This window comes from Mus musculus, chromosome X, assembly GCF_000001635.26.
Source record: "Mus musculus strain C57BL/6J chromosome X, GRCm38.p6 C57BL/6J".
Taxonomy (NCBI): domain Eukaryota; kingdom Metazoa; phylum Chordata; class Mammalia; order Rodentia; family Muridae; genus Mus; species Mus musculus.
The window spans coordinates 8,022,861-8,046,092 of record NC_000086.7 but is presented as its reverse complement, the minus strand read 5'-3'; the positions used below and the strand labels follow the sequence as shown (position 1 = coordinate 8,046,092).

The 23,232-nt window shown below is 45.2% G+C and overlaps 1 long non-coding RNA gene and 2 pseudogenes across 1 annotated transcript in view; 1 reads left to right on the top strand and 2 right to left on the bottom strand.

Moving 5' to 3' along the window:
* On the top strand, positions 7,076-7,520 carry Rpl22-ps1 (ribosomal protein L22, pseudogene 1; annotated as a pseudogene).
* Positions 10,916-12,049, bottom strand: Gm9429 (annotated as a pseudogene).
* A 1,068-nt stretch (positions 12,050-13,117) lies between these two features.
* Gm39488 overlaps positions 13,118-23,232 on the bottom strand; it is an 84,831-nt gene continuing 74,716 nt past the window's right edge. The window contains exons 3-4 of the long non-coding RNA XR_878039.3: positions 14,847-14,997; positions 13,118-13,232 (exon numbers count right to left, since the gene is read on the bottom strand). This is a non-coding gene — a long non-coding RNA (predicted gene, 39488). The remainder of the gene's footprint in view (positions 13,233-14,846; positions 14,998-23,232) is intronic.

Genomic DNA, 23,232 nt, shown 5'->3' with positions numbered 1-23,232 from the left:
GAGAGAGAGAGCGCTCACACATATACATGCAAAAGCCTAAGAATTTTGAGTATTGCATCCTATCTGTCCATGTTACTCCCTTGAGACAGGATCTCTCAGCCGGGTAGTGGTGGTGCACACCTTTAATCCCAGCACTCGGGAGGCAGAGACAGGCAGATTTCTGAGTTCGAGGCCAGCCTGGTCTACAGAGTTAGTTCCAGGACAGCCAGGGCTACGCAGAGAAACCCTGTCTTGAAAAAACAAACAAACAAACAAACAAACAACCCAAAAAAACAGACACACCAGAAGAGGGCATCAGATCCCATTACAGGTGGTTGTGAGCCACCATGTGGTTGCTGGGAATTGAACTCAGGACCTCTGGAAGAATAGTCAGTGCTCTTAACCACTGAGCCATCTCTCCAGTCCCTTAAAGGTATTTTTTTTCACCACTATTTCTCCTTTAAATTTTTTTTTAAATGCTGGGCAGTGGTGGCACATGCCTTTAATCCCAGCACTTGGGAGGCAGAGGCAGGCAAATTTCTGAGTTCGAGGCCAGCCTGGTCTACAGAGTGAGTTCCAGGACAGCCAGGACTACACAGTGAAACCCTGTCTCGAAAAAAACAAAAAGAAAAAAATTAAAAAAACAGATTTTCATAGTTTCTAATTTAGCCTACTGTAAGAAACAATTCTAAACATTTTTCTTTCTTTTTTTAAAGATTTATTTATTTGTTTTATGTATATGAGTACACTGTAGCTGTACAGATGGTTGTGAGCCTTCATGTGGTTGTTGAGAATTGAATTTAGGACCACTGCTTGCTCTGTTTGGTCCTGCTCGCTCAGTCCATGCTCACTCTGGCCCAAAGATTTATTTATTATTATAAATAAGTACACTGTAGCTGTCTTCAGATGCACCAGAAGAGGGTGTCAGGTCTCATTACGGTGGTTGTGAGCCACCATGTGGTTACTAGAATTTGAACTCAGGACCTTTAGAAGAGCAGTCATCTTACCAGCTGAGCCATCTTGACAGCCCTAAAATATTTCCTTCTTAAGATCATCTTTTCTGTTTTCTTAAAGAATTAGTCACTTATTTTATGTATATGAGCACATTGTAACTGTCCTCAGACACAGCAGAAAAGGGCATCAGATCCCATTACAGATGGTTGTGAGCCACCATGTGGTTGTTAGGAATTGAACTCAGGACCTCTGTTAGAGCAGTCAGTGTTCTTAACCACTGAGCCATCTCTCCAGCCCCCTATCTTTTCTGTTTTTGTTTGTTTTGCTTTGCTTTGTTTTTAAAAATTTTTTAAATATATTTAAATTTTTATTAGATATTTTCTTTATTTACATTTCAAATGCTATCCCGAAAGTTCCCTATACCCTCCTTCCGCCCTGCTCCCCTGCCTACTCCCACTTCTTGGCCCTGGTGTTCCCCTGTACTGGGGCATATAAAGTTTGCAAGGTCTCTCTTCCCAATGATGGCTTACTAGGCCATCTTCTGCTACATATGCAGCTAGAGACACGAGCTCTGGGGGTACTGATTAGTTCATATTGTTGTTCCACCTATAGGGTTGCAGACCCCTTCAGCTCCTTGGGTGCTTTCTCTAGCTCCTTCATTGGGGGCCCTGTGTTCAATCTTATATATGACTGTGAGCATCCACTTCTGTATTTGCCAGGCACTGGCATAGCCTCATATGAGACAGCTATAACGGGGTCCCTTCAGCAAAATCTTGCTGGCATATGCAATAGTGTCTGGGTTTGGTGACTGATTATGGGGTGGATCCCATGGGGAGGGTAGTCTCTGGATAGTCCATCCTTTCGTCTTAGCTCCAAACTTTGTCTCTGTAATTCCTTTCATGGGTATTTTGTTCCCTATTCTAAGAAGGAATGAAGTATCCACATGTTGGTCTTCCTTCTAGATTTTCTTGTGTTTTGCAAATTGTATCTTGGGTATTCTAAGTTTCTGGGCTAATATCCACTTATCAGTGAGTACATATCTAATGACTTCTATTGTGTAAATGTACCACATTTTCTGTATCGATTCCTCTGTTGAGGGGCATCTGGATTCTTTCCAGCTTCTGGCTATTATAAATAAGGCTGCTATGAACATAGTGGAGCATGTGTCGTTCTTACCAGTTGGAACATCTTCTGGGTATATGCCCAGGAGAGGTATTGCTGAATCTTCCCGTAGTACTATGTCCAATTTTCTGAGGAACTGCTAAACTGATTTCCAGAGTGTTTGTACAAGCTTGCCATCCCACCAGCAATGGAGGAGTGTTCCTCTTTTTCCACATCCTCGCCAGCATCTGCTGTCACCTGAATTTTTGATCTTAGCCATTCTGACTAGTGTGAGGTGGAATTGCAAGGTTGTTTTGATTTGCATTTCCCTGATGATTAAGGATGTTGAACATTTTTTCAGGTGCTTCTCTGCCATTCGGTATTCCTCAGTTGAGAATTCTTTGGTTAGCTCTGTACCCCATTTTTAATGGGGTTATTTGAATTTCTGGAGTCCACCTTCTTGAGTTCTTTGTATATATTGGATATCAGTCCCCTATCTGATGCTTTGTTTTTCAAGATGAGGTTTCTCTGTGTAGCCCTGGCTGTCCTAGAACTCACTATGTAGACCAGGCTGGCGTCGAACTTGCAGAGATCTGCCTGCCTCTGCATCCAAAGTATTGGGATCAAAGGTGTGTGCTACCACCGCTCAGCTAAAATTAGCAGGTCTGAATTTTGTTTCTCATCAATTATTACTATTTGATACCTAAAAAAGACAATCTGGTTAAAAGAAATATTATATTATTATCTAATTTCTTTCATAATGTAGCTTTCCACTTACTTTTGCAAACCAAATCTTGTATAATGCCAATATAATAAGACAGAGCCAGGCTGGTATCCACAGATAAGAGCTATGGTGACATGGATTCTGAGGACCAACTTTTCCTAGAATTTGAGCTAGCTACTCCACACGAGGTTACAGTTAAGGAACCAAGCTGGCCAAAAGAGTATAAAATAACTACAGGACAGGGGAAACACATAGTCAAATATAGATAGATAGATAGATAGATAGATAGATAGATAGATAGATAGAAACAATGCCTAGAAGTGCCATGGATTTTTATCTTGCTTCAACAGTGTTTGGATGGAACAGTCACAGTCCTTGCCACCCATTGGCTCCTAGGACCAGCCTGTCTTCTTGTGGTTAACTCCATACTGCCTAGGAGCCATGGCCTTCCAGATTGGTCAGACTTATTCCATGAAAGTGGAAGCCACATTGACCACTTGGTCAGCTTGCACCTGTGTGCCTCCTACACCCTCCTCTCTGGTCACTGGAAGACACTTCTGCTCGGAATGGACCAAGTAGCACAAGGGCCCTGAGCCACGAAGAGGACATGCAGAAGCTCTCTCAGGATGAGTAAGGGAAAGTTCAGGAACCCATGGAAGCTGCCTTGGCCCTAGAGAAGAACCTGAGCCAGGCCCTTTTGGACCTTCATGCTCTGGGCTCTGCCTGCGCAGTCCCTCATCTCTGTGACTTTCTAGAGAAGCATTTCCTGGAGGAGGAGACCTTATCAAGGAGATGGGCAACCATCTGACCAACTTCCTCAGGTTGGAGGGGCCACAGCCATTGCAGATTGCAGTTCCCCAGCCATCTCTCACTCTCAGACTACAAGCTCTCCTCCCTCCCTAGGCAGCTCCTGCCTCCACTGTGCATCTGCTAGCCTCTGGAATGAGCCTTTCCAGCCACGAGGCAGCTTTGTAAGTACCTCAAAGCCCATACAAGGCATGGACCAAGTAAAAACAAAGCCTTTTGAAAGAAAAAAGTATATACATTTTGGTCAGGTATGCACTCAGGAGGCAGAGGCAGGCAGATTCTGTGAGTTCCAGGCCATTCTGGTCAACAGAGCTCCAGATCAGGAAGGGCTACACAGGGAATTCTTGTCTCAGACAAACAAGAAGGAAAATAAGAAAAATAAAAACGGTATAAATTTTGGTTGTCTGAAATGCTTGTCTCCTTCATTTGTTGGCTTCACTCTATTAGACCACCCAGTGCTCTTGATACTTAAACAATTCTGGGGGTTGCAGAGATGGCTTGGCAGTTAAGAGCACTGACTGCTCTTCCAGAGGTCCCGAGTTCAGTTCCCATCAACCACATGGTGGCTCACAACCATCTATAATAGGATCTGATATCCCTTCTGATATGTGTGAAGGGAGGGATAATGTATTCATATATATCAAATAAATAAATAAATATGTAAATAAATAAGTCTTGAAACTCTGAGTTGGTCTTTTAAGAAAAAATTCAGATCTGGGGCTGGAGAGACGGATGGCTCACTGGTTAAGAGCACATATGAGTTTTTGAAAAAATATGAATGGGTATTTTGCCTGCATATTTGCTTATATCCTACATGGGTATCTGGTACCTTCAGAGGTCTGAAAAGGGCGTTAGATTCCCTGGAACTGGAGTAACAGAAGGTTGTGAGCTGTCATGTGGGTGCTGAGAACTGAAGCCATTTCTCTGGAACTTAGAAGCCAGTGTTCTTAATCTCTGAGTGTCTTAGGGTTTCACTGCTGTGAACAGACACCATGACCAAGGAAACTCTTATAAGGATAATATTTAACTGGGGCTGCCTTACAGGTTCAGAAGTTCAGTCCATTACCATCAAGGCAGGAACATGGCAGCACCCAGGCAGGCATGGTGCAGGAGGAGCTGAGGCTGCTAGCGGAAGACTGACTTCCAGGCAACTAGGGTAAGGGTCTTAAAGCCCACATCCACAGTGACACACCTATTCCAAAAAGGCCACACCTCATAATGGTGGCATTCCTTGGGCCAAGCATATGATTAGAATTTCAACCACCATAGAGAAGGGAGAATGGTCTAAGTCCAGAGCCGAATTATAATTTATCTTGGGCCATCTCTAGCCCCCCAAATAGCTATTTTTTGCCCACCTCTGTCTAACCTAACATCGTGTGAGTAACAGATAAAACCATTTTTGCATGTATTGATTTTTGAAATATTTTTTAAAAATTTATGTGCAGGTGTTTTACCTGCATGTATGTCTGTGCACCACATACATGCATGGTGACTGCAGAGACCAGAAGAGAAGAGCATAGACTCCTCTGGAACTGGAGTTGCAGATAGCTGAGAAGCATCATGTGGAAGTTGGGACTTGAACTCTGATCATCTTCTACAAGAGCAAGAAATGCTCTTACCACTGAACTGTCTCTCCAACCCTGAATGGTTGATTAAATGTAGAACTCCAGGCCAGGCTTGGTGATGCCTGCTTTTAATCACAGCTCTCCAGAGAAAATGCCTTGTTTGTTATCTTCCCAGAATCTGGTGTTGCTCAATAGGAAATCTGATGTGGGGGGACTGTGAGTTGGCTCAGGAGTTAAGAGCACTTGTTGCTCTTGCAGAGGACCCAAGTTCAGGTCCCAGCACCCACATGGTAGCTCACAACCATCCTAACTCCAGTTCTAAGGGATTCAATGACTTCTTCTGACCTCTGTGGGCAGTGCACACACATGTGGATATGCATACATGCAGGGAAACATTCATATACAAAAAATAAAAATAGACCTTTATTTTTATAAAAAGTATACAAAAGGTATGGTGGCATATGCCTTTAATCCCAGTCCTCAGGAGGCAGAGGCAGGTGGATCTCTGAGTTTGAGGCCAACCTGGTCTACAGAGTGAGTTCCAGGCCTACACAGTGAGACCCTGTGTCTAAAACAACAAAAAAATAAACAAATAACAATAAAACAGAACTCCATGATACAGTTTCCATGAGGTCACCATACATGAAGTGGGACTTTGCTGTGACCCATCTGGCTAGGAGTCATTTATCATTCTGTAAGGAAGCCCTTACCCCTGCTCTGAAAGACCAACAAACTCTCCAAGTTGGACTTTAGGGAAATCATACTTGAGTTTACTGTTGGTGCCCATCTGGCGTTATTGGGCGTTTGTTTATGTCTCCTCATGAAAAGTTAATAAAACACGCTCCAACACTGTCTGCTAAACCCCCCCCCCCCAACACACACACAACTTTAAAAAAAAAAATCCACCTGACTGGAAAGGTAGCTCATAAGAGACTGCTCGGTGTGCATTCACGAGGTGCCCAGACATGATGGCGCACACCTATAATACCAGCACCTGGGAGGCAGAGGCAGGCAGAATTCCATGAGTTCAAGGCCAGCCTGGACTACAGAGTGAGTTCCTGGCTAGCCAAAACTATATACTAAGCCCACATCTCAAAGAAAGAAAGCAAGGGCTAGAGAAAGAGCTTACTTGGTAAAGTGCTTGCCCAGAGAACATGAAGACCTGGGTAGAAACCCCAGAACCATTTCAAAATGTGCATGCGATCCCAGCACTTAAGAGGAAGACAGGGGGATTCCCCGAGGTCTACTGGCCAGCTAGTCTAACCTTACTGGTGGGCTCTAAGCCAGTGAGAGACCCTGTGTAAAAGGAAGTGGATGGTGTCCCTGCGGATTGCTACGTTCACTCCAGTGAAGTCTGCTTGGCAGGCCGAGAGGCCTGGAAGCACTCACGAGGCAAAGAGTTTCAAGGAAACTCAACCTCCTGGAACCTTGGCATTCTCATAACCCGTATACTCATACCCTATCCCCGTGTTAGTCTGGTGTATGGATCCACGTGCTCTCTTTCAGTATTGTTTTATTATAAGTGCCTTTTAAGATTGAACTCTGACATAGCTAAGCCTCCACCAAAGTTCCAACATCCTAGAAAATCCTTGAAGCCAATGAGCTTGGAATACAGCAGGAATTCAGTAAGAATGTTACCTATTCAGAAATATTAAAATTTACTTCTAGTAGAGACAGTGTAGGCATTACAAAGAACGGAGCTAGACTAGCTCAGGGCTGGTCTGCAGAGTGATTACTTAGGACAGTAGCCAGTCTCACCCAAACAAGGGAATACACAATGGCCTAGCTAATAGGTGGGTTTACCATGTAAGAGTTAGAGAATCCCACTGAGACAGGAATCTTCACTGCAGCTTGGTATAGCAGGCTACATTGCATATTAGAAGCAAGTTGGTGAATTCTTCGGACAAATGGAGATTCCTTATAGATACTTAAAAGAACAGCCAACCTTTCTGCCTCCTCTGCCGCCATGGCGCCTGTGAAAAAGCTTGTGGCGAAGGGGGAGGCAAAAAAAAAGAAGCAGGTTTTGAAGTTCACCCTGGACTGCACTCACCCTGTTGAAGATGGAATCATGGATGCTGCCAATTTTGAGCAGTTCCTCCAGGAGAGAATCAAGGTGAATGGGAAAGCTGGCAACCTCGGCGGAGGAGTTGTGACCACCGAACGGAGCAAGAGCAAGATCATTGTCACTTTGGAGGTGCCTTTCTCCAAAAGGTATTTGAAATATCTCACCAAAAAATATTTGAAGAACAGCCTCGGAGACTGGCTGCGTGTTGTCGCCAACAGCAAAGAGAGTTACGAGCTGCTTACGAGTTACTTCCAGACTAACCAGGATAAGAGGAGGACGAGGATTAAGACACATCGGTCTGCAATGTTTTGTATTAATTCATAAATAAAATTTAGGAACAAAAAAAAAGTACAGCCAAATTACCTTCATATGCAAGAATTTATCAAGGCCTAGGAAATAGGGGGGTTGTGGTATTGCATTATTCATGATAAGGTCGGCTAGAGCAGAACCCCCTGGTGCTAGCTTTCACAAGGCTCAAAGGAGTAGCACAAAGTGTGACTAGGGTGTGAAATCCTTACCTGTCATTAGCTGACCATAGGCAGGGCTGTTTTATCTTTACTGTACATATTACCTGATTCTTGTAAGTCCCTTTGAAGTCATTCCTTTGTTTTGTGTCAGGTAACTGCAATGTACTTTGTCTGCTGTGACTTGCGACCCCTACTCCAATCTTCGTGGTTCTCAGTCCAGTCCACTAGCAAACACCAAACACCCATTGGCAGCTGTAGTCCTGTCCCCTTGGCCGATTTCCCACAAGAACCAGCAAGGGAAGCAGTTCAATCCAGAAGAAACCATGAAGCTCACCAACCAGCCTGAGTCTGTGGAAGTGGCAAGAAGCCACAGGAACCTCACGGGACGTTCTTTAGCAAGTTTCTCCCTATGACATCACCACAAAAGCAGCCCAGCGACTCAATGTAAAGCAAACCAATACATGTATGTTGTCAACAACAAGGAAGACAGGCGAGACAGAGCAAAGTGACCCGATGCTCTGGCCCCCACCATGTCTGGGAACTCATATTTATATTCTCTCTAAATAGCAAGTGTCCTCACATGTGTTTGCTATAAAAACACAGCCTTTCACCTGTGTCCGTCTACTTCAGCAAAACAGTCTTTCCCGTGTCTACCACCAACAAAACAACATTATAATCTGAGTCTCAAAGAAACCCGGAATTTGGGGCTGGAGAGATGACTCAGCCGGTAAGAGCACAACTGCTCTTTCAAAGGTCCTGAGTTCAATTCCCAGCAACCACATGGTGGCTCACAACCACCTGTAATGGGATCCAATGCCCTCTTCTGGTGTGTCTGAAAACAGTGACAGTGTACTCACATACATTAAATAAATAAATTGGTTTTTTTTAAAGAGTGCAAGTATTTGCCTTTCTAGGCCTGGGTTACCTCACTCAGGATGATCTTTTCTAGTTCCATCTATTTGCTTAAGAATTTCATGTCATTGGTTTTAATGGCTGAGAAGTACTTTCAAGTAGACATTAGCTGTTAAGTAAAGGCTAATCATACTACAATCCATAGACTGAGAGAGGCTGGTTTTAGGTGTCAACTTGACACAGCTGGAGTTATCACAGAGAAAGGAGCTTCAGTTGAGGAAAATGCCTCCATGAGATCCAGCTGCAAGGCATTTTCTCAATTAGTGATCAAGGGGGAAAGGCCCCTTGTGGGTGGTGCCATCTCTGGGCTGGTAGTCTTGGGTTCTATAAGAGAGCAGGCTGAGCAAGCCAGGGGAAGCAAGCCAGTAAAGAACATCCCTCCATGGCCTCTGCATCAGCTCCTACTTCCTGACCTGCTTGAGTTCCAGTCCTGACTTCCTTTGGTGATGAACAGCAGTATGGAAGTGTAAGCTGAATAAACCCTTTCCTTCCCAACTTGCTTCTTGGTCATGATGTTTGTGCAGGAATGGAAACCCTGACTAAGACAGAGGCTAAGTGACAAGGAGGGCTCGAGTGGGGAGGGATGCACGGATCTCCTTGGGAAGGAGAAATAGAATATATATCACAGATGGACCAGGGACAGGTGGGGATTGGGGACAGAGAGGATAGAGGGGAGAATCCTGGCAGAGACTACTGGAATCAGTGGGCGTTTGGGGAGTGATGTAGAAACCTAGTGTACTGGAACCTCCCTGGAACTGACAAGAGTGACCCTAGGGAAGTCTCTGAGCAACGAGTGATATGGAGCCCGAACTGGCCAACTTCTAATACCAGGCAAGGCGCCTAGCAGTGGGACAGCCATAAAACTTTCAACCTACAATCTGTCCTGCCTGCAGGATGTCCTGGGGCAATTGTGGGAATGGCCAACCAATGACTAGTTCAATGTAAGGCCCACATCATAAGAGGGAGCACATGCCTGACACTGCCTGAATGGTCCTCACGGGAGGCAGGACCACCCAGAGACCCAGGATAGAACCAAACACAACCAGCAAAAAGTTGGTGAAATGATTCCTAATGACTCATAGCTCAGTGCCCAGCTCAGTTGTCATCAGAGGGGCATCACCCAGCAACTGATGGGGACAGATGCAGGGAGCCACAGTCAAACACTAGGCAGGATCAGGGGGGGTCCTACAGAAAAGGAGGAGGAAGGACTGGAGAAGCCAGGAGGGCCCAAGGAATTGACTAATCAGGGCTCATAGGGGCTAACAGAGACAAGCAGGGAGCCTGTATGGGTCTGAGCTAGGTTCTCTGCATATACCTTATGGCTATGTAGTTGGTGTTCCTGTGGGACTCCCAGCAGTGGGCATGCAGAGTATCTCTCTTTTTTTCTTAACATAATATTTTTTATTGATTCTTTAGGAATTTCACATAATGCACCCCAATCCCTCTTCCTAGTCCTTCCATATCCACCCACACAGCCTCGGGATCTGTATGTATATGCATGGAGACCAGAAGAGTGTGTTGGGGTGACAGAGGCTTGTGAGCCTCCATGTGGGTGCTGGGAACTGAACCTGGGCCCTCTGGAAAAACAAGAAGAGCCATTGCTCTGGCCCCGAAGAGCTAATGTTTGAAGACATTTTCCAGACTATTCCCCTGTTATATACCCTGAAATGACTTTTCACATTAATACCATATAAGTATACAAATGACTTTGATTTATCTGCCAATTACAGAATTAAAAGGCAGGAAAGAAAAAGAAGTGTTACCAGAGCCAGGAAGTGGTGGCACACGCCTTTAATCCCAGCACTTGGGAAGCAAGTGGATTTTGAGTTCGAGACCAGCCTGGTCTACAGAGTGAGTTCCAGGAGAGCCAGGGCTACACAGAGAAACCCTGTCTTGAAAAACCAAAACAACAACAACAACAACAAAAACCAGGTCACCTGGTTTATTCAAACTGCATCTAAACCTTAGATAACTGATTCAACAGTAATGTAAGAAACCTTTGATGACACAAATCCGTGTTAAACCAAAGACAGTTTAAACGAGTCTTAGAAGCTGTATTATTAATGGGCTGGCATCTACAGCATGACAAGTGTTCAGTCCAGTTACAGACGCACATTTGAGTTTCTTGCTGCCATATCATAAGCTGTCGTATAGGATGTCACCATGTCCCCGCCGCTGCCAGTTCCCACTCATTATAGTTTCTTCAGCCCTCAGAACATTTTTAGGAGAGATTTTCTTTGACCTGCTTGCCTTAACAGGTACAGAAGAACCCAGTAAAATGACAGAATGAAGATTAACTGAGATGCCAAGAATAGTTTTTATTACAAGCACAGTGAGCAGAAAGAGATATCTTCTCACAGAGTGGCCACCAGGTCTGCTGTTAACTAAACCTCTGACAGGCTTTCATTGGTTTAAAGCTCATGAATTAGCCTTTTGTTATCAGGTGTACATCATCTCTGCCATGTGGGACATTTTCTTAGGGATATATCAGTAATACTCCATGTAGCCTGCTAGGTCCTCAATGGTCACACCATCCACATAGACACGAGCTTGCTCGGAACAGGATCGAGGCGAGCCAGACAGAGTTCTGGTGTGCAGTGACTGAAAGTAGTCCTCAAGTGATCTTCATTCTGGGGCCAGAGGAGGGACATTCTGCAAACCTGAAAAGGAGTACACTTCCATGTCATGCCACTTCTTACACTGGCACTCCTTGCCTACACACACACATGGCTTGCCTTGACTTAGCTTGGAAACAGTCTGAAAGTCAGAGAAATCATTGGCCGTAAGACTTTCTTGGGAGACTTGGGTAGGATCAGAGAGCTCTTCTGTTTTACTCTCAGTGGGAGCCTCAGAAACGAACTTCTCAGAGACTTGATAGCTGCTCCAGTTTGATTAATATCAAGAGAAGTAGAATTTTCTCCTGCGCTGAACTTTAGATGTTGAAATTCCCCGTCCACTGCTGCCATGGGGTGGCTCAGTCTGCCTTATGTGTTTAAGCTGACTGCTGGAAGGAGATGCTGTTGTACTGCTATGGGAGTACAGAGGACAAAGAACAGGAGACTTGGAGCGTATACAATGCTGGGTTCTCACTGCTCCTCGTGAAGACTTCCTTGTAGAGCCATGCCAACTGTCTTTAGATGCACTCGTGCTTTTCGGTTTGGAACCATCTGCGACTGTTCTGACTGATGCTCTGATGCTTGTGCCTTCACCAACAGAGACACATGATGGGCCCTGATGGCTCTACTCTTAATTTCTTGAAGGCAGTTTGCAGGTTTTCCTCCTCTCCATCCTTGGCTTCAGATTTCATTGTGAAAGTTTCTGTACACCTATTGATGTTCCCTCCTGTTAATATTCCTCGAAGCTGATTGGCTCCAGGCATCTCTCCTTGACAGCTGTGCCTGACTAATAAAATAATCTTAAAAGGACTCGGGGTTGGGGAGATGGCTCAGCAGTTACAAGATCTGGTTGCTTTTTCAGAGGACCCAGGTTCAATTCCCTGCACCTACATGGTGGCTAACAACCATCTGTATCTCCAGTTCCAGGATCTGAAACCTTCTTCTGGCCCCTTTGAGTACAGCATGTACACATGTGGTACAGGTACTTATATATACTTGGCTGGAAAGGAGCTTTAGAAAAAGAGCAAGGGCCAGGTGTGGTGGCACACACCTTTAATTCCAACACTGAGGTGGTAGAGGCAGGAGGATCTCTGTGAGTTTGAGGCCAGCTAGCCCAGTCTTCAGAGCAAGTTCCAAGACAGCCAGGGCTCTGTTACACAGAGAAACCCTGTGTTTAAAAAAATAACATTAGGGGCTGGTGAGATGGCTCAGTGGGTAAGAGCACCTGACTGCTCTTCCGAAGGTCCGGAGTTCAAATCCCAGCAACCACATGGTGACTCACAACCATCCTTACAGAGATCTGACTCCCTCTTCTGGAGTGTCTGAAGACAGCTACAGTGTACTTACATATAATCAATAAATAAATCTTTAAAAAAAAAAAATAAAAAAAAAAATAACATTAAAAAGGGAGTGGGGTGGGGGTGGGTTGGGGTGGGGAGGAGAGCAAGGAAGCCCAACACTTAAATTAAGGGAGTTTAAAAACAAATTTGGGTTGCAGCCAGCATTCAAAAGAAAAAGAAATAGTTAATGTGAAAGGCAGGCAGATCCATCTGAACCTCATGGTACTGAATTAAAGGGTGGGAATTCTGGGAAGGAAAAGTACACAGTCCTAAGGGGAACCTCCTCCCTAGGGGTGGTGACCTTACCAAGGTCCCTTGACCTGTCCCTAGATCAACTAAGCCTTCAGAGAGGAGCCGATGGCCCTTCTCCACCTAGTGGTAGAATCTATCCTTTACAACACCCTGAATACAGTTCTCCAAGTTACAGTGGAACTTGGAAAACTGTAACAACCTTATGAGTTGATTGGACCACTACTTTCCTCTTAGCCAAACATCCTACACTCAAAATTTGATCATTAAAAGTACAATATTGGACTGGAAAGATGGCTCAGCAGTTCAGAGGTGTGGCTGCTCTTCCAGAGGACCTGGGTTCAATTCCTAGCACCCACAAGGTAACTTACAACCACTTGTAACTCCAGCCCCGGGTGATCCAATGCCCTCTTGTTGACTTCCAAGGGTACCAGGTAAGCTGCAGTCAAAATATCTGCACACATAAAATAAGTTAATAATTTATTTTTTGTTTTTTTGTTTTGTTGTTGTTGTTTTTCGAGACAGGGTTTCTCTGTATAGCCCTGGCTGTCCTGGAACTCACTCTGTAGACCAGGCTGGCCTCTAACTCAGAAATCTGCCTGCCTCTGCCATCCAAGTGCTAGGATTATAGGTGTGCACCACCATTGCCCAGCCAAGTCAATTTTAAAAGTGTAGTCTTGGACAAGTGAGGTAAAGATGCTTATCATACATGCTGGATCTCTTGAGTTTGATCTTGAGAATTCTGGATGAAAGAAACCAACAATAGTTGCCCTTTGATCTCCACAAGTCCATGACAACACACATACACACACAGAGAGAGACACTAAAAAAAAAAAAAAAAGATAGTTGCCAGGCAGTTGTGATGCACACCTTTAATCCCAGCACTTGGGAGGCAGAGGCAGGAGGATTTCTGAGTTCCAGGCCAGCTGGTCTACAGAGTGAGTTCCAGGACAGCTAGGGCTACACAGAGAAACCCTGTCTTGAAAAACAAAACAGATTGAGATTGAGAGAGAGAGAGAGAGAGAGAGAGAGAGAGAGTAAGAGACTGTCTCCTAGCAAATCTAATTCCAGAATTTAGTAAATAGAATGGAAGCAGGAGAGTACACTGACAATCTTAGAGCCAGTGTGCAGGTGCAGAACTAGCAGCTTATAGGAAGGTGAAAGGTCAAGAAAAATTAAAAAATAATAAAAAAAGAAAGGAAGAAAGAAAAAGAAAGAAAGAAAGAAAGAAAGAAAGAAAGAAAGAAAGAAAGAAAGAAAGAAAGAAAGAAAGAAAGAAAGGAAAAGGAAGGTGAAAGGTCTTGGTGCAGTTTAGAGTACAGGAGAAATCTTGGTACCTGGGAAGAGTTTTAGATAGGCAATCTCATGATGGCAAATGAGAACTCACAGACAGGTTTCTTCCCACTCTGCCCAAACTAAGCCAGTTAAAGTCCAAGTAGTGGTCCCTGGCGAGCATCTATAAGGCCATGGTGATGGTGGCTTCCAGGCTGCTGGAGACTCCAGGCAGATGGATGGTGGGGTTAGCTCTGGGTCCAGGAGTCCACAGAATGTCAACTCTTCTCTATGTTAGTGGCTCTAAGCACCACATTGGCACCTTTCACAATACGCTACCTCTTATGTTCTGCAGTGGTATGCCCCATCTTGCCACTGACAGGCATCATTCCCTCTCACCCACTTTCCTGGTGCATGTTAGCTAGAAATGGGTAGGCAGTACGTGAGTCATTCTGCTTAAGGTTTGAACACAAACTTTAATGTAATCCTCACGCTCGCCCCACCCCCTTCCCTCAACGGACCATCCCACCAGCCTGGTACTACATTTTGTTGCTAGTGGTGGTTATTATTATTAGAGAGCCTTGTATGACCCAGACTGATCTCACATCTTGATCCTCCTTCCTCTGCTTCCTGATTACTAGGATTACAAGGCACGCACCATTCCATCTGTTCACCAGGAGACTCTTGAGAATATCCAATACCTTGAGGCTGATTCCCTCCTAGAAATGGCCTTTCGTTCCTGAGACCACTGATAGAAGTGTGCATTTAAAGATAAAATCAATCTTAAACTGTTTACCAATCTAGTCCTCTGTGCAGTTCCTCCTTTGTAATTTGACTTCTCTGTTCCTTGATGAGGACTGAAGAAGATCTCTCGCGTGTCTATTGGGCATTGGGAGACGCTCTTCCATGATGTGCTTGTTCCAATTATTTGCTCACCTGTTTACTGACTGCAAAAGATTATTTAAAAGCATTTAATTAGCAGCCTGGAATGATGGTGAACATCTATCATCCCAGCAAGCAGGAGGCTGAAGCAAGAGCAGGAGGATCAAGGACAGCCTTAAAGCAAGGGCTAGGGATGTAGCTCAGTCAGTAGAATGCTGGCCTACTATGTAGGAAGCCCTGAGTTTGATACCTAGCACCTCATAAAATTCGGTATGGTGGAGCATCTACTCTGGGCTGCATAGAACTCTGTCTCAAAAGAAAACAAGGGATACCCAGAGGAGGTGGTGGTGCATGCTTGTAATCGCAGCACTTATAAGGCTGAGATACAAGGATTTTGAGTTCAAGTCTAGCCTAGAATACACAGAAAGAGCCAATGTAAAAACCAAAACAGCTGGCATGGTGGCACATGCTTCAGGCTGATCAGAGCTGCATAGCAAGACCCTGTTTGTCTCAAAAAAAAAAAAGAAAGATAAAATATTTAATACTGGCCAATCATTAAACATATTCTCAACTCCAGATGGGGTCGCACATGGCTATAACCACATAGCACTGGAGAGGCAGAGGCAGGAGGATCAAGAATTCAAGACCATCTTCTCAAACAGATGCCGTGTAAAGCTAGTCTCAGCTACATGAAACCTTGTCTCAAAAAAAAAAAAAAAATCTAAGAAAGGGCTGGAGAGCTGGGTGTGGTGGCGCACGCCTTTGATCCCAGCACTCAGGAGGCAGAGGCAGGCAGATTTCTGAGTTCGAGGCCAGCATGATCTACAAAGTGAGTTCCAGGACAGCCAAAGCTATACAAAAAAACCCTGTCTCAAAAAAAAAAAAAAGAAAGAAAGAAAGAAAAAAAGAAAAAAGAAAAAAGAAAAAAGAAAGAAAGGAAAGAAAAAGGAAAGGAAAGGAAAGGAAAGGAAAGGAAAGGAAAGGAAAGGAAAGGAAAGGAAAGGAAAGGAAAGGAAAGGAAAGGAAAGAAAGGGCTGGAGAGATTGTTCCATAGTTAAGAACTGTGGTGCACAGATATACAGGCAGGCAAAACATCCAGACACATTAAAAGCTATGACTCTAAGTATAGAAAAGTTTTTACACTTGCTAACATGCTTGAAGCCTTAGGTTCAGGCTCTAGTACCATAAGAAAACAATAGTAAAAGATTTTCTGTTGAATTTCCATGGCTTCTGCTTTTCTACAAGACAGCTGCACCTGGACAGTAACCTACGTTGCAGCTGGTATAGCTGCCCCTCTGGATAGGTCCTGACCTCTCCCATGATGCAAAAGCTCACTACTAGCTGGGCTTTTTCACAAGAGCACGGGACTCTGCAGCCACCCTGATTCTATCTCTGCCTCTTCCTTTATCATCTACGAACTGATCTCTCTGCACGTCTGGAAAGCCTAGAGAGGAGTGTGGGCAGATGTTTCTGTAATTCCACCAAGAGGTTCAGAAATCACACCCACGTTCTTTGTATTGTATATGGTCTCATGGCTCTTTGGTGAGTGTGTACCCCCAAACTCCCAGCTACCCCTGTCTCAGAGCCCTATTTACCACCTGACCTTACCTAACTGAATATGCCTGGTTATATTTTCTCAACTCTGTATTCTGAATGGTAAGACAGGTGAAATGGCACCATAGGTAAACACACTTGCTGTATAAGCCTGCTGATCTGAGTTCTACTTCTAAAGTCCCATTAAAGGTGAAGAGGAGAAGCCATGCCACAGTGCTCTGACAGCCACAAATGTGTCATAACACATATGTCCATACCCACATATCATGCATACATCCATAATAAATAATATTTAAAGTTATGAATGATAGTATTAACAGCTTATACTTTCATGGAACACTTGGGCCATATTTACACCAGACATGGTGGGGTGTTCCTTCAGCACCTGGGAGGTGCTAAATTAGCAGGCCAATGTGAGTTTGAGGCCAGCCTGGTTTGCTGAGTGAGTTCCAGGACAGCCAGGGCTACACAGCAAGACCTCCCCGTGTCTCAGAACCAAACAAGCTCCCTAAAGCAATAGAGCTATACTCTCTGTTAATAAGGATTTCTGCTGGGTGGTGGTAGCACGTGCCTTTAATCCTGGTACTCAAGAGGCAGATGAAGGTGGATCTCTGGTCTATAGAGCTAGTTCTAGGACAGCCAGGGTGACACAAAGAAAACCTGTCTTAATAACCACCCCCCCCCCAAATAAGCCGGGCAGTGGTGGCACATACCTTTAATCCCAGCACTTAGGAAGCAGAGGCAGGCGGATCTCTGAGTTCAAGGCCAGCCTGGTCTACAGAGTGAGTTCCAGGACGCCAGGGCTACACAGAGAAACTCTGTCTCGAAAAAAAAAAAAAAAGCAAAAAACAAACAAACAGTAAGTATTCCTTTTGTTTTACTCTGCATGCAAGCTGGGGATGATGCCCAGGGCAGGAGTATGGTAGGCAAGCACTTTAGCACTAGGCTTTAGAGCCAGCCCCTACACTGTTCTCTCTCTCTCTCTCTTTTTTTCATTTTAAAACTGTATTTTATGTGTGTTTGCCTGCATGTTTGTCTTGCATCGCATATTATGCTACACACATGCTTAGTGCCCACAGAAGTCAAAAGGTGCCATTGGATCCCATAGAATGGGAGTTATAGACAGCTCTGAGCAGCCGTGTGGCTGCTGGGAACTGAACTTGGGATCCTGTTCTAGAACAGCAAATTCTCTTAGCCAGTGAACCATTTCACTAGCTCCACTACCGTACAGTGTTTTGGTGGTGGTGGTTAGTTGGTTGGTTGGTTTTGGGTTTTTTGTTTGTTTGCTTGTTTGTTTTTTTGAAGTTTCTCTGTGTAGCCTTGGCTGTCCTGGAACTCACTCTGTAGACCAGGCTGGCCTCAAACTCACAGAGATCCATCTACTTCTGCCTGCCAAGTGCCAGGATTAAAGGTGTGCGCCACCACTGCTTGGCCCCTAAGGTATTCTTATAAGAGGAAAATGGAGGGGAGCATGATAAAGACAGAACACTAGAATTTACACACCAAGAAAGACTAGCAGCCACCAGAAACTAGAAGAACCAGGAAATGAAGTGTCCTGCAAAGCCTGGGAATGGCAGTCCAGCTATTGCCCGGCCTTTTGCTTCTGCCTTTCCCACCACCGACCCCCACCCAACCCCTAACTGTGAGAGAACAGATTTCTGATGTTTTCCCAGTACCATCTGGCACCAATCTGCACACACACAATAGATTGTCAATAAATACTGTTTAAACAGGAAGAAGCCAGGCACGGTGGTGTAAGGTTGTTATCCTCGCTATTTGGGAGGCTGAGTCAGAAGGATTACTCTTGTCTGGGAAGAGTCCACGACCCTCTTGGGCAGCTGACTGGGTGACATTCTGTGCATTGGGAAGCATAGATAAGGTGACACCCTTTTCCTTGGAATGCCAGGACAGGCAGGGTGGGATTTCTAAGGCGCTGCACTCAAAACATCAGCCTGGAAAGTAGCCCCTGCTCCCTGGGAAAGGGAGGCTCTGCTTTCTTTTTCTGCCACCTCCTCTCCCGCTTCACGCCAGGCCTCTCAAGTTCCCAGGAGCACCAACTCTTTCTTTCTTATCTGTCCTTTGAGCTCCTTGGCTTCAGCAGTTTATGAGCTAAATTCCAGCAAAGACCCTGCCTGATCCCTTCATTGACCCTTCTTGCTTTTGATGAGTAAGAGGAAGCAGAAGCCAAGTGGCCTCTGGACCTTCCCTTTGCATGGCTGTCTCTGTCATAAATTCTATAGTTGGGCTCAGTCTATAGCCTTAGAAAAGCAGGCTGTGTCTTTTGAGATTGCTGATTTAAACTCTTTTTAGTACAAAAGAAGAAAACACAACCTGGAGGGAGCAAAGGATAGAACCTAAGCCATACAATAATTGCAGTCCAGTGCCTGGGCTAGAACGAGGCTCACCTTGTAGTCCAGCCTTTTGCTTCTGCCCTTTCCCACCCACCCCCAAGCCCCTAACTGTGAGAGAACAGATTTCTGATGCTTCCCGGAATCATCTGGTACCAATGTGCACACACAATAGATTACCAGTAAATACTGTTTAAACAGGAAGAAGCCAGGCACAGTGGTGTAAGGTTGTTATCCTCGCTATTTGGGAGGCTGAGTCAGAAGGATTACTCATGTCCGGGAAGAGTCCACGACCCTCTTGGGCAGCTGACTGGGGTTGTCTTGCAGAACAGATTGAAGGAATGCTCACTTCTGTGTAGGGGCCCTTCCACTACTGCCCCCAAAGTCATTATTCAATTCTCCATAGAGCTTTGTTTGTTTGTTCTGTTTTTGTTTTTGTTTTGTTTTGTTTTGTTTTGTTTTTGGTGTTTTGAGACAGGGTTTCTCTGTATAACAGTCCTGGCTGTTTTGGAACTCACTGTGTAGAACAAGCTGGCCCCAAACTCACAGAGATCTGTCTGCCTTTGCCTCCCAAGTACTGGGATTAAAGGTGTGCACTACCACTGCACAGATACTATGATTGTTCTGAACCAGACATAAGAACTTTGCTTCCTGTGGAAAGCTATTCATCTTTGGAGTGAAACATTTGATATGGTTTTTCTCAATCTGCTAGGAAGAGTAATCTCTAGACCTTGTTGGGAGAAAGCCTTTGTCCTGAGGTCTTTCCCTCTCTTACTATTGTATAAAGATGTGAGGCCTGAGTGGAGGGACTGGGGCACCAACCCAGCCACCAAACCTTCCACCTATAGTTTGTCATGCCTGCAGAGTGTTTTGGGATTGGGGCGCAGCATAATCACCATCAGAGAGACCAGAGAGCCTTCATGAAGCAACTGATGGGAGCAGATGCAGAGTCCCACAGCCAGGCATTGGGTGGAGCTTGAGGAGTCCTGCGTGGGGTGGGGAGGAAGGGTCTGAGGAATCAGAGGGCTCGGGACAGCTGGAGAACACAGCCCCCAGAATCAACTGACCAGGCTTCATAGAAACTCACAGACATGAGGGAGCCTCTAGGGGTCTGACCTAGGTCCTGTGCATATATGTTATGGTTGTGTGGCTTGGTGTCTTTGTGGGACACCTAACAGTGGGAGCAGAGGCTATCGGACTCTTTTGCCTACTCGTGGGAACTTCTCTTCCTAATGGGAAGCCTTGTCCAGCCTTGATGTGAGAATATACGCCTGGTCTTGCTGTAGTTTGTTATGTCATGTTTGGTCAATACCTCTGGAAGGCCTGCTCTTTTCTGAGGTGATGTGGAAGAGGGGGATGGTTGGAGGGAAGTGGGAAGGGAGGGAAAGCTGCAGTAAGGATGTAAGATGTAAGGTCTGGAAGCACAGGTTCTGTCTTGGACTAAAAAGCACCAATTATGAAAACAAAAAGTCTTTTGTGGTTTGGGGGAATAGAATCCTGGGTTTTATGCACGCTAGGCAAGTGCTCTAGCACTGAGCGGCACCCCAAGACCTGATTTTGTGTACCCCTGCCCCAGAGCTTCTAAAGCTCTTCTTTTTGAGGGGGGGGGGTTTTTTGGTTTTTCGAGACAGGGTTTCTCTGTGTACTCTTGTCTGTCCTGGAACTCACTTTGTAGACCAGGCTGGCCTCGAACTCAGAAATCCGCCTGCCTCTGCCTCCCAAGTGCTGGGATTAAAGGTGTGTGCTACCACGCCCGGCTAGTTTTTTTTTTTTTTAAGATTTATTTATTATTATATGTAAGTACACTGTAGCTGTCTTCAGACACACCAGAAGAGGGCATCAGATCTCATTATGGATGGTTGTGAGCCACCATGTGGTTGCTGGGATTTGAACTCAGGACCTTCAGTAGAGCGGTCAGTGCTCTTAACCACTGAGCCATCTCTCCAGCCCGAAACAAATTTGGTTTTAATTTTGCATGTATGAGTGTTTTGACTGCGTGTGTGTTTGTGCAGCACGTATGTGCCTAGTGCCCATGGGGTCCAGAAGGGATTGTCTTATCCTCCTGGGACAGGAATTATAGATAGTTGCGAGCCACCATGTTGGTAGCTGGGAATCCAACTATAGGCAAGCAGAACAGCTAGTGCTTTTAACCTCTAAGCTATCTTCTCCAGCCTCAGGCACACTTTACACGTTCTTGTCTTTTAACTTATCTATTTATTTACATAAAGTAAGTGTGCTCTGCTGCATATACATCTACCTGCCAGAAGAGGGCATCAAACCCCTTTTTGGATGCTCATGAGCCACCATGTGTGGTTGCTGAGAACTGAACTCAGGACCTCTGGAAGAGCAGCCAGTGCTTTTTTTTTTTTAAAGAATTATTTATTATTATACATAAGTACACTGTAGCTGTCTTCAGACACACCAGAAGAGGGCATCAGATCTCATTGTGGGTGGTTGTGAGCCACCATGTGGTTGCTGGGATTTGAACTCAGGACCTCCAGGAGAGCAGTCAGTGCTCTTAATCACTGAGCCATCTCTCTAGCCTCACATGTTCATTCTTTTTTTTTTTTTTTTTTTTTGGTTTTTCGAGACAGGGTTTTTCTGTGTAGCCCTGGCTGTCCTGGAACTCACTCTGTAGACCAGGCTGGCCTCGAACTCAGAAATCTGCCTGCCTTTCCAGAGTGCTGGGATTAAAGGCATGCACCACCACTGCCCGGCTCACGTATTCATTCTTAAAGATGGTCAAGATGATGAAGAAGGCTATATTGGCTCTTTTGTTAGAGCTTCAGTTGTCTACCCCAGCTGTTCTGGCAATAGAAAGACAAAGGTCCTTCTTACCTGAGGGACACCCTACTACGACTCTGTCACTTGTGTAGGGAGGAACACCTCACCAACAGAGGTCCTTTTCATAGAATCACTATCTCTCTTTTTTTTGGGGGGGGGGTGGTTTTCGAGACAGGGTTTCTCTGTATAGCTCTGGCTGTCCTGGAACTCACTTTGTAGACCAGGCTGGCCTCAAACTCAGAAATTTGCCTGCCTCTGCCTCCCAAGTGCTGGGATCAAAGGCGTGTGCCACCACGCCCGGCTCTCACAGAATCTCTTAACCAGCACTTTGGGATGGCCAGTTTTAAAGACAGGAAACTGAGCTGCAAAGACTGTATGTTTTAAATGTCCTTCAGTCTCTCTTCTTCTCTTCTTTTTTCCCCTCCCCTCCTCTGATACCTCAACCTCCTCCCTCTATCCCTAAGACAGTATCTTTTGTAACCCAGGCTGGCCTCACAATCTCTAGCTGAACGCGTGCCCCTCCACCCTCTGCCTACCAAATACTGACATTCCAGGGCTCTAGCCCAGCTACAATGTCTTCCTTCCAGCTCTCCCCAGCTCCTGCTCTGACTGAAAGGCGAGCAGTCTGGCTGGCGAAATGACTCAGCCAGCCAAGTGTTTACAGTACAAGCCCGATGGCCTGAGTTCATATCCCAAGGACCCATGTAAAAGAAGAGAACAACCTGACTCTGCAAGAGTTTTCTGATCTCCACACAGTCCCTGTGGCATATGCGCTCCTCTCACCTTACATACTATAATAACAAATATTCTTGATTTGTTGAGACAGAGTTTTGCTGTGTAGCCCTGGCTGTCCTAGAACTCACTCTATAGATCAAGCTAGCCTCAATCTCAGATATCTGCTGGCCTCTGCCTCCCAAGCACTGGAATTAAAGGTGTGTGTCACCACGCCTGGTATCAAGCATTTTCTTTATGGTAGAAATATGCTCTCGAATAGAAAACCAACCCATAGGGGGCTGGAGAGATGGCTCAGTGGTTAAGAGCACTGACTGCTCTTCCAGAGGTCCTGAGTTCAATTCCCAGCAACCACATAGTGGCTCACAACCATCTGTAATGGGATCTGATGCCTTCTTCTGGTGTGTCTGAAGATGGTGATAGTGTACTCATACATAAAGTCAAGAAAGAAGGAAAGAAAGAAAGAAGAAAGAAAAAAAAGAAAGAAAGGAAGAAAGAAAGAGAAGCAACCCATAGAGTAGAAGAAAGTATTATGTAAATTATAACTGGCCAGGGATTTATATCCAGAATAGATGGGAGAATTCCAGAAACTCAACAGCAAAACAAAAACAAAAACCAAGAAAACCAACACCAACCAATTTAGAAATGGGAAAGGCGGGGCAGAGGAGATGCTCAGTCAATGCTTGTGCTGCAAGCAAGCCTGAGGTCCAGAGTTCCATCCCTAGAACACATGTGGCAATGCTGGCATTGGGGCCCAGAACATGCCTGTGGTCCCCTGATAGGAAAGAGCGGAAAGAGGATCACTCATCAGCTAGTCTAGTAGCTGGGAGCTCCAAGCATGAGATGCATGGCTGGAGGTAACATCTGAGCTTGTCCATGGCC